This window comes from Oryzias latipes, chromosome 9 (assembly GCF_053564925.1).
Source record: "Oryzias latipes strain Hd-rR chromosome 9, Olatipes_Hd-rR_3.1".
Lineage (NCBI taxonomy): Eukaryota > Metazoa > Chordata > Actinopteri > Beloniformes > Adrianichthyidae > Oryzias > Oryzias latipes.
The window spans coordinates 33042398-33051216 of record NC_136245.1 but is presented as its reverse complement, the minus strand read 5'-3'; positions in this window follow the sequence as shown (position 1 = coordinate 33051216).

Below are 8819 nucleotides of genomic sequence, written 5' to 3'. Positions count from 1 at the left end.
CTCATTGTTTGTATAGTTTTCGACGCCGCGCGTCAAACCAAAAAAACGAACCTGAGGCATTTTTTATAAAGTGATGCTTTGACGCGTGGCGTTTTTTCGCGTCAGTGTGCACACTCGCATTGGTGCCCTTTGTTTAGTGACGAAGCGTTAAACGTCGGCGAAAATCGCGGGCGAAATTCGTCCCGGTGTGAACAGGCCTTAAGGTTGTATTTTGTTGGAACTAAGCAACTTTATGAGCAGAATCGAAACAAGGAAGTGAGGACTTTAACCACTTCCGATTGGCCAGCCTGATGACGTGTGATTAAGCCTCCAAGAATGATTGGTGGAGACAGTTAAAGGGGCGTGACTTTTCCTAAAACTGCTGACGCTACTCCCGGTACCGTCATTCTTATCAAAATGTCTACAATTTAATAAAATAAGCACAAAGAAAAAAGTATTTTATGATCTTTCATATTCCTAACTACTCAGTGTTTTATCAGGGCCTGTTTGGATGAACACAGAGCTGATATCCTGGAGATGGAAATGTTTTTAGATCAGTGAAAATGGGTAATTTCCCACGGCAGACCTGACCATCTCCCACGGCACACTGGTTGAAAAACACTGCTCTAGACCAAAGAATTCCCATCAAGTTTTTACATTTGTTGAAGGACAACACAAAATAAATCTTACCAAAACCTATGGTACCCTTGTCTAAGTATAGTAATATTCATTACTGTTAAAATACCTTTTGGAACAGTATTAATTTAATGACAGTAATTCTTGACAACCAAGTTTGGAAAAAAAAAACAGATGCCCCTAAATGTTTATGAATTATTATTAAACATATTGGCCTATGCATTTTAATCCCCAAGACAAAACGACAAAACACGCTTTTCTCCAACAAACAATTTGCTCATGTCATCCGTAGAATCAAGTAGTCTGTTTTTAAGGTCACAAGTATGTTTGTGTGTCACTTTTGTCTGTGCTAAAAAGATTGGCACTGGTTTACAAGATGTGATGCATTCAGAGACTAGAAATACATGGTAAATTCTGCATCAACCTTCCATGTTTAACTTTTTCTACTAGTATTGATTGAAGTGTTTGTAGCCTTGTACACTTAAAGTTGCTCCCAAGCATATGTGGCCCACAAGCCTTTTATTTGAGTAGACCCGATCTATGGCTAGGGATTGGAAAAACAACGAGTGACAGTTTAGAAATAATTTTCAGAACACTTCATTATGCATATTGGAATTTTTCTTTTGTAAAAGAAGTGTACCCCCCAGGGAGGCCTCACCAAAATAAAAAACAAACCAACACAATAACATCCAGGAGGTCATAAAAGAGGCAGCGCAACGTGGAATTGAGAAAAAAAGATTGGAAAAAGGAATCAAAGAGAAACATTTTTGTGCACCAATAAAATCACATAAAAAAATAAAATAAAAAAACAAGAGCTGCATTTTCATCTGGCAAAATTATCTCAAGAAAAAAAATGTGCCAGTCTGATTAGACAGCTCAGCAAATTTAAAGGAAAGTCTCCTTCCTGTTAAATCTGGAGTCGAACAGATATGACGCTTCATTAGAAGAGCATCATAGTGACAGTCAAACATGGTAGAGGTGGTACGATGGTCGGGGGATGCTCTCGAGTCTGAAGGATTTGTTATATTTGGTGGAATATTAAAATCTGGACTCTACATAATTGTGGAAAAAAAAAAAATCCAATCAGCTTTTAAGATCAACCTTGAGTATGCATGTTCATGAAAACAGCAATAAACAAAACAAGTAGATTAAATTAAAGCACATATTGAAAAACAAGCAAAATAAAAAATTAGGAATAGAGATTATAAAGGGATAAATGGAAGTAAATTAATGGATGAATGAATGATTATAAAAGGACCTGGCCAACATCAAAATGAAGATGATGTGATAGGATTTCATGTATGCAGGTGACTATGGAGTTTCCAGTTTATTGATCAAAGTTTAATACCATAAAAAAGCAAAACCTTAGTCCTAACTGTCCCTTTGGGTGTACAGGGACTGCCTGCACCAACGTATCACGTCCACACTCCATGCATGCAGCAGTAAGAATCCTTACCAATGACTAGAATGTGGCGTGAGGGCACCGTAAACAGCCACACACATGAGAGTGGTACGGTCCTCAAGGTGGCCTCTCTACAGCCCTGGAAAACCCACAAACCCGTACAGGTGTGTGTGACTAAGGCCTAAATTTGAGTTGATGAAGGTAAACTCTGGCATATGTGACTCACTGGGACTGGAAGAAGTTTTAGAACCCATTTTGAAGAGATTCATTTGCAGTGAGCTGCTGTCCCGATCAATTCCGTCTCTAAAAACAAACAAAGCAGATGTTTAGTGAAACATAGAGTGTCTCATTTCAACAATCTCTTTTACCTTGTATAAATTATTGATTAGACAGGGAGCAGAGACAATCTCAGGTCAATATTTAATAAAGGATCCAGCCTTCATCTCTTCTGATGAGCGTAAAACTATGTCTTCATTATTATTGCACTGGTGCCAGCCTCTGCGTTTCGGCTGGGTGTCAACCCACTTACAGCGAACCACAAAAAACAAAGTTTCTTAGTTTACCTCCTTTGAATTATAGACAACTTTCAGGGTCCCTGGATGGTTATTTCCTTCCTTTCATCTACAGCCTGCAATGCTGGTTTCTTGTTCCTTTTTTTTGTCCCAGAAACTTTTGGAGAAACATCAGAAATCCAAGAACTCACATTAGTTATACCTTAAATGAATATTTGCAGCTTTTGTTTGACTTTTCGGTTACTTTATAATATTGCAAAGCAGCTAAGGGGCAAATTTGATGTTTCCAAGAAAGAGCAAAATTACTATTTACAGGACACTAGGGACAGAACTCATTTAAAAAAAAAAGACCTCACACACATCCAATGCTTCATTCACATGTTGGCCTGTGACTTCTGTTGCACAATTTCAGTGTTTTACAGAAACTACAGGCAGGAAATACAAGCAGCTGAAGGGAAAATGAATATGCAACCACATGCCCCATTGGCCTTCAACAAAAACAGAAATGCACACAGGGCCTTCACTGGTCTGCATCCTGACATGTTTTTCTCTCACTAAGGTTTGATGAGAGTTCAAACCTAATAGGGAGCACATAAGCAAAAGGAAACTCATGAATAACATGCATAGTAAATGTGTTACATGTTGGTATCGGTGCGTTTGAGTACAGAGACAATGTTCAACCTTTACCAAGAATTCAGGCAGATATCAGCACAAACAGTACACAAAGTTATTGTGGTACCATCCATCCATCCGTCCTACTGTTGGGCAAAGGCGGTGTACACCCTAAAGAACTTTATTGTTGCAGGGCCACACACTCAAAACATGCTCACATAGGGAGGATTTAGTAACACCAAATATGTATGATCCATGTTTTTGGATTGTGGGAGGAAACCGGAGTGCCCGGAGAAAACCCACGCATGCACAGGGAGAAAATGCAAACTGCACACAGAAAGGTTTTCAATCAGATCCTTGCTGTGATGCGAGAGTGCTAACCAACCACACCACTGTTCAGTCTTCTTGTGACACCAATTAAATACATTTCAACCTGCAGGTTAGATGTTTTTTTTTTACAGTTTCTCAACCTGTTAAGAATAGTTCTAGTATAGTATAGTTTACAGCTCAGTAAGACAAAATTCAAATATAAGATGGATAAAATAACAAATAAAAAAAAAGAGGCACGTTCAAGCTGCAGACAGATTACTTTTATGTCTGCCAGTAGGCAAAAATTACAAGCTTTTTCAAATGTCTGCTCTTGATCCTCCTCGATTTGTATACAGAAATACTCATAAATGCAGTTTTTATTTCGTTCATGCATGTCCTCTATCATGAGAGACATGCTGCAAGAACAACACCATTTTCACTGGAGCGGGTAACTAAATTACAAGTAACTAAATTCTTCTTGGTAAATTTCATTTTTTAGACGAAAGCTGTTCTCAGTTTGTCAATGACTGGGTGACTCGGGAAGATGGGTCTGTTTGCCAACGCCATCACAGCAGTGTGTTTACCCAGGCATGGCAGTCGGGACAACAAGCCTAACTTTTGCGTCCTCGTCCCATTTCTAGACTTTGTTTCACATGAATAAAACGGCTCCTTCAAGCCTGACCAGGATTACATCTGTGATTCTGTTGAAGGGTTCAGAGGTTAGCAAGCACTGAGTGACAGACAGCGGCTATCGATCAGACAAAGAGGCACAAGCAAATATTACATAAACAGACCAAGAGTTCATCTTTTTTCCCTCTCTTTTAGCGCCCACGTTCTTTGACTTTTTAAGGTCTTTCCTTACTCCTCAGTTTCTTTTTTACAAATACTTTTCTGTACAAATTTCACTTCACTCCATTTATCTTCTTCCCTTCTTTTCATGTTTCTCACCGCTGAACCCTCTTTTATATCCTTGTTACATTTTCCATTCAACTTTCTTTCACCACCTGCAGTGAATCACTCATGACTCAAACCCCCATGTCTGCATTTCATGGCTTTATACATGCACAAACTTCTGTTTAGACTATATTTAAACCTCATCTGTGCCTCCAGAGGGGCAAAGAAAGGATAAAAAGGAGGCCCTATTTGGGCACATAGTCATACAAAGCAACAACAACAAACAAAAAAGCCCCCCCTGGTTTTCTTTTAGCAATGCATCTCAACCACAACAACAAGGTATAGCTAGAGGAACATTGTGTTAGCATAAAGGGAGAGTAACCTTTTAACACAAATACAAACACTGACAAACATACACGGCTGTTGATTAAAAGAGGCACAATGTGAAAATCATTTTTTACATGTTGAAAAGGAAGCTTTTAGGCATTTGCATAGTGTTTGCTTGAGCTGTCACTTCAGACTGATCTATGTTATGTATGTCTGTACAAGCACCAAGAACTTGTTTCCTAAAAATCTTTACCCTGAACATTCAATCAATCAATCATTTGTAGACCACTTATAAAAGCAGAGACTTTTATAAGTAACAATAAAATAAATTAAACAATAATTATACTACTACTACTACTACTACTACTACTACTACTACTACTACTACAAAATTGTCATTTTGCTTTGAAATGAATTGAGCATCTTTTACTCACATAGGGGTCAATCGGGGTCAGCATTGTGCACTTCATGTTACAAATGAAAAACAATGTTCTCTGGGCAGCAGCTCATGTTATCTTCTGTTCTGCCACACAAAGACTGATCTGCTTTTAGAGCCTTTGCTCACCAAGAGACATGGGAGCTCCAGAGCAAAGTGGATTAGTGTGTTTGGTTCACAGCAGTTTGTTTTCTTGGACAGGCCATAGTTTTGTTTGACAAGTGTGAACGCTGGCCTGAACTCTGGACCAAACAAATGAATATGAAAACTAGGGCTGCTATGGAACCTGTGCCCTGAAAACAAATTATCTAGAAGAGTGGAAGCGATCCAACAAAAGGAAGGAAGTGATAGAAGAGCCTTGTCTCATGAAAAAAAACTGCTTTTGGCAAATGTCAAATAAAAGATATTCCTCTTCTTTTTCCTTTCATCAGCGCTCATTTGGGGAAAATCCACTCTAAAAAGCTGCTGCAGTAATTTCCTGACATTTCCAGGCAGCTTAGTCTGTTCGAGTGTGAAAGCAAACTGGACTACTAGTTTGTTACTAAAATGAACTAACAAACTGACTAAGCTATACTGGCATCCCTGCCCTTAGACCCCCCTTCTCTGTGAGGAAAAACTCCCAAAAAAACGGATTCCGGAAAAAACGAAGAAACCTCAGGGGTGCCCACATGAAGGAGGGATCCTCTCCCAGGACGGACAGGCGATTTACCAGAAATCTTAGAGAAGAATTAACTTATCTAAATCTACAACTACATATATAAAAGTCCAGCAGACGAGCTTCATCCAGCCGTGGTTGTGGGGACAGTCAAAGGCGTGAGTCGAGCCGGAGACAGGAACCACAGCCAGGTGTAGGAGCAGGAGCAGAGACGAGGTACTCGGTCAGGTACAGAGCAGAGACGAGCCAGAGATGAGCCAGAGGCAGGATCCACAGCCAGGTGTAGGAGCAGGAGCAGAGACGAGGTAAACGGTCAGGAACTGGAGCACGGATGAGCCAACTGGAGTCTGGAAGCACTCCCACTCCCCAGGAGGGGAGAGGGAAAGAGGGACAATACATGAATCACTGCACCAAACAGAGGCATGGAGAACTAAATGATAAATTATGATCAAGAATAGAGGAGAGGAAGGGTAGAAGTAAAAAAGGAAAGAGGACAGAACCCCAGAGCACCATAGTTACCCCAGCTTCAACTTCTAGCAGCCTTTTAAAATAAATAGTTATTACGTTTAATTTAAACAAATTAACATTAAGTTAAATAATCTCTAAATACTAACTAGTCTGACAATAAGCCTGTCCAAAGAGGAATGTTTTCAGTCTAACTTTGAATGTAGAAACTGAGTCGGCCTCTCTTCCATGAGCTGGGAGTTTATTCCATAAGACAGGGGCTTGGTGGCTAAACGCTCTACCTCCAACCGTACTTTTACTAATTCTAGGAACCACAAGCAGTCCTGCATTTTGCGAGCGAAGTGTTCTCATTGGATGGAAAGGGACTACGAGGTCCACAATGCAAATTAAGTGAATTTAAAAAGTCAAACATGATTTTTTTCTCACTCTGAATTAGCTAGAATCAAGTAAGAAATGCCGTTATGTTTTTATTTTCAAAGGCAGGTTAATGCAGACAAACTAGGCTGCTAAAATACGTAACATCTCAAAGAACTTTGTATTTGGCTGTGATGTGAAATTTTTAGTTCAGGATCACACAACAGCCTGTTTTATTTAGCTTTTAATATTTTGCTAGTATTGAACAAGTATTATATTCATAAAAGTAAATTGTAAAAAGCCAAACCACTTTTCAGTATTTTTCACAGTGAGATTTTTAATTTTTTAATTCATTAGATGAAAAATTCTTACCTTTGTTGAGGACGATAATATCACCTGTCCGGTCACCAAAATACGAGGAGCGGATGTGGCGAGAAGCAAATGCTGGAAGACTAAAGGCTGCTGGGAGTAATTAGTAAAACTGAAGACAGGTGTGGCAAATGATCACTGAACCCAGGCGGCAGGGGGGCAGGAAGCGAGACCACTCACAACGTGGCAAAGCTCGCTCTATTCAAACGGATGACACAGCAAGAAAGACGCTCGAGGAAAAGTGTCAAAAAGTATTAAACAGAATCCCAAAAAATGCCTTTGATGCACTGTGGCTTCTGATCTGTGGAGCCATAATAAAGCTGTCTTGTTTTATTAGTCATCTGTTTTAGTTTATCTGTTCTCATTCGTTTCCAATGGAAAAAATGCTGAAGTAATGCTTTTTGTTCCACTCTAAAAATGAACATGAAACAGCAGCGGTCTTCTCAAACAGAGTGAAGATAATTCAGACTAAAGTGCGTCTGACAGATGTCTTTCCCTGCAGTCACCACGGCATCCAGCTGCTGGTTTAACACGTTTGTTTTTGCTCCTGAGCCTCAGAGAAACAACTTTATTATAGCGGGCATTTATTAAAGATCTATCAAAATGCAAATTTCTCTGAACAGATCTCATTTGTAACGGTGGTAAAAAAGAAATCAACAAGTTCCAAAACTGCTTTCAAAGGCACACATAAAAACCTTAAATGCTCCACGTTTGTCCCAAAAAGGGTTCACAAACTTCACACTCCTAACTCGCGTGGAAGAAATACTCTAAAAGTTTTCAGCTAATCACAACATGGGAGCATGCAAGACATGGATCATGTCAAAAGAGAATATTTCTTTTTCTTTTTAAAAAAAAAAAAGCGGTGTCTAGTTTAAATGTTAAGTCAAAGTAAAGACACAACCAGAGGTTCTGCGGTGCGTATCGTGCATCATGCGAGGCGCATTGGTCCGGCATCTGGACTTGGGTGATTAGTTCACATTGCGTCAACCAATCAGGAACTTAGTTGGTAATGACGTCTCCATGTCTGGGTTCATGAGGTCATTCAGAGACTCTCCCGGTACGATGAGGTTCATCGTCTACCGCAAGAGCTGTGTCTACATAAGGGATGTTACTTCCATGTCTCTGTGACCCAGTTTGACGACAAATAAGACAAAATTCATGAGCTTCTCCTCCAGGTTGGTTTTGGACTCCACCCGCTGGTCAAATCATCAACACGTCACCAGCCAAAGCTGAGTTTCTGATTGGTTGACGGAATGCGAACTCCTCACCAGAGTTCAGATACTTGAACCCTTTAAACATCCCTGCATCAAAACCTCCCAGCTGCCAGACCACCGCGCCTCGCCTGACGCTCAAAACGCGCCGCAGGACCTCCAATTGCATCCATACATTGGCGTAACATCAAACCTGGACGCCCCTGCTGGTGTGAACGCAGCTTTGAGTCCTTCCACAGATTTCCTACTTAGCGGCCAACATTTTGAAATGTTATTAACATAAAAACATTTTACTTAAATATGACCATGTTGTTAGAAATAAAGAAAAAGGTTAGGGAGTTATTGTTGCATAATCCAATCTTGTTTACCAGGCAACATAACCTTGAAGCCTCCCTGAGCCGTGTTTATGACTCTGGTCTTCCACTCTAATCACGGTCTTTTAGGGAACATCTTCTCCACATTGCCTCTTGACTACTGACTGGCTTTTGATGAGGATTAGAGTTCAGCACACAAAAAATGTGCCAACTGACAGTGTCCATGGATTTGGAGGAGATGTGTATTACATGATGTCCTTTGTCAGAGCTGAAAACACAGCCATGATTTGAGCTCCGGTTGTGTTTGTGGAGAGCAGATTGTGAAAGCATGATAAATCCTATAA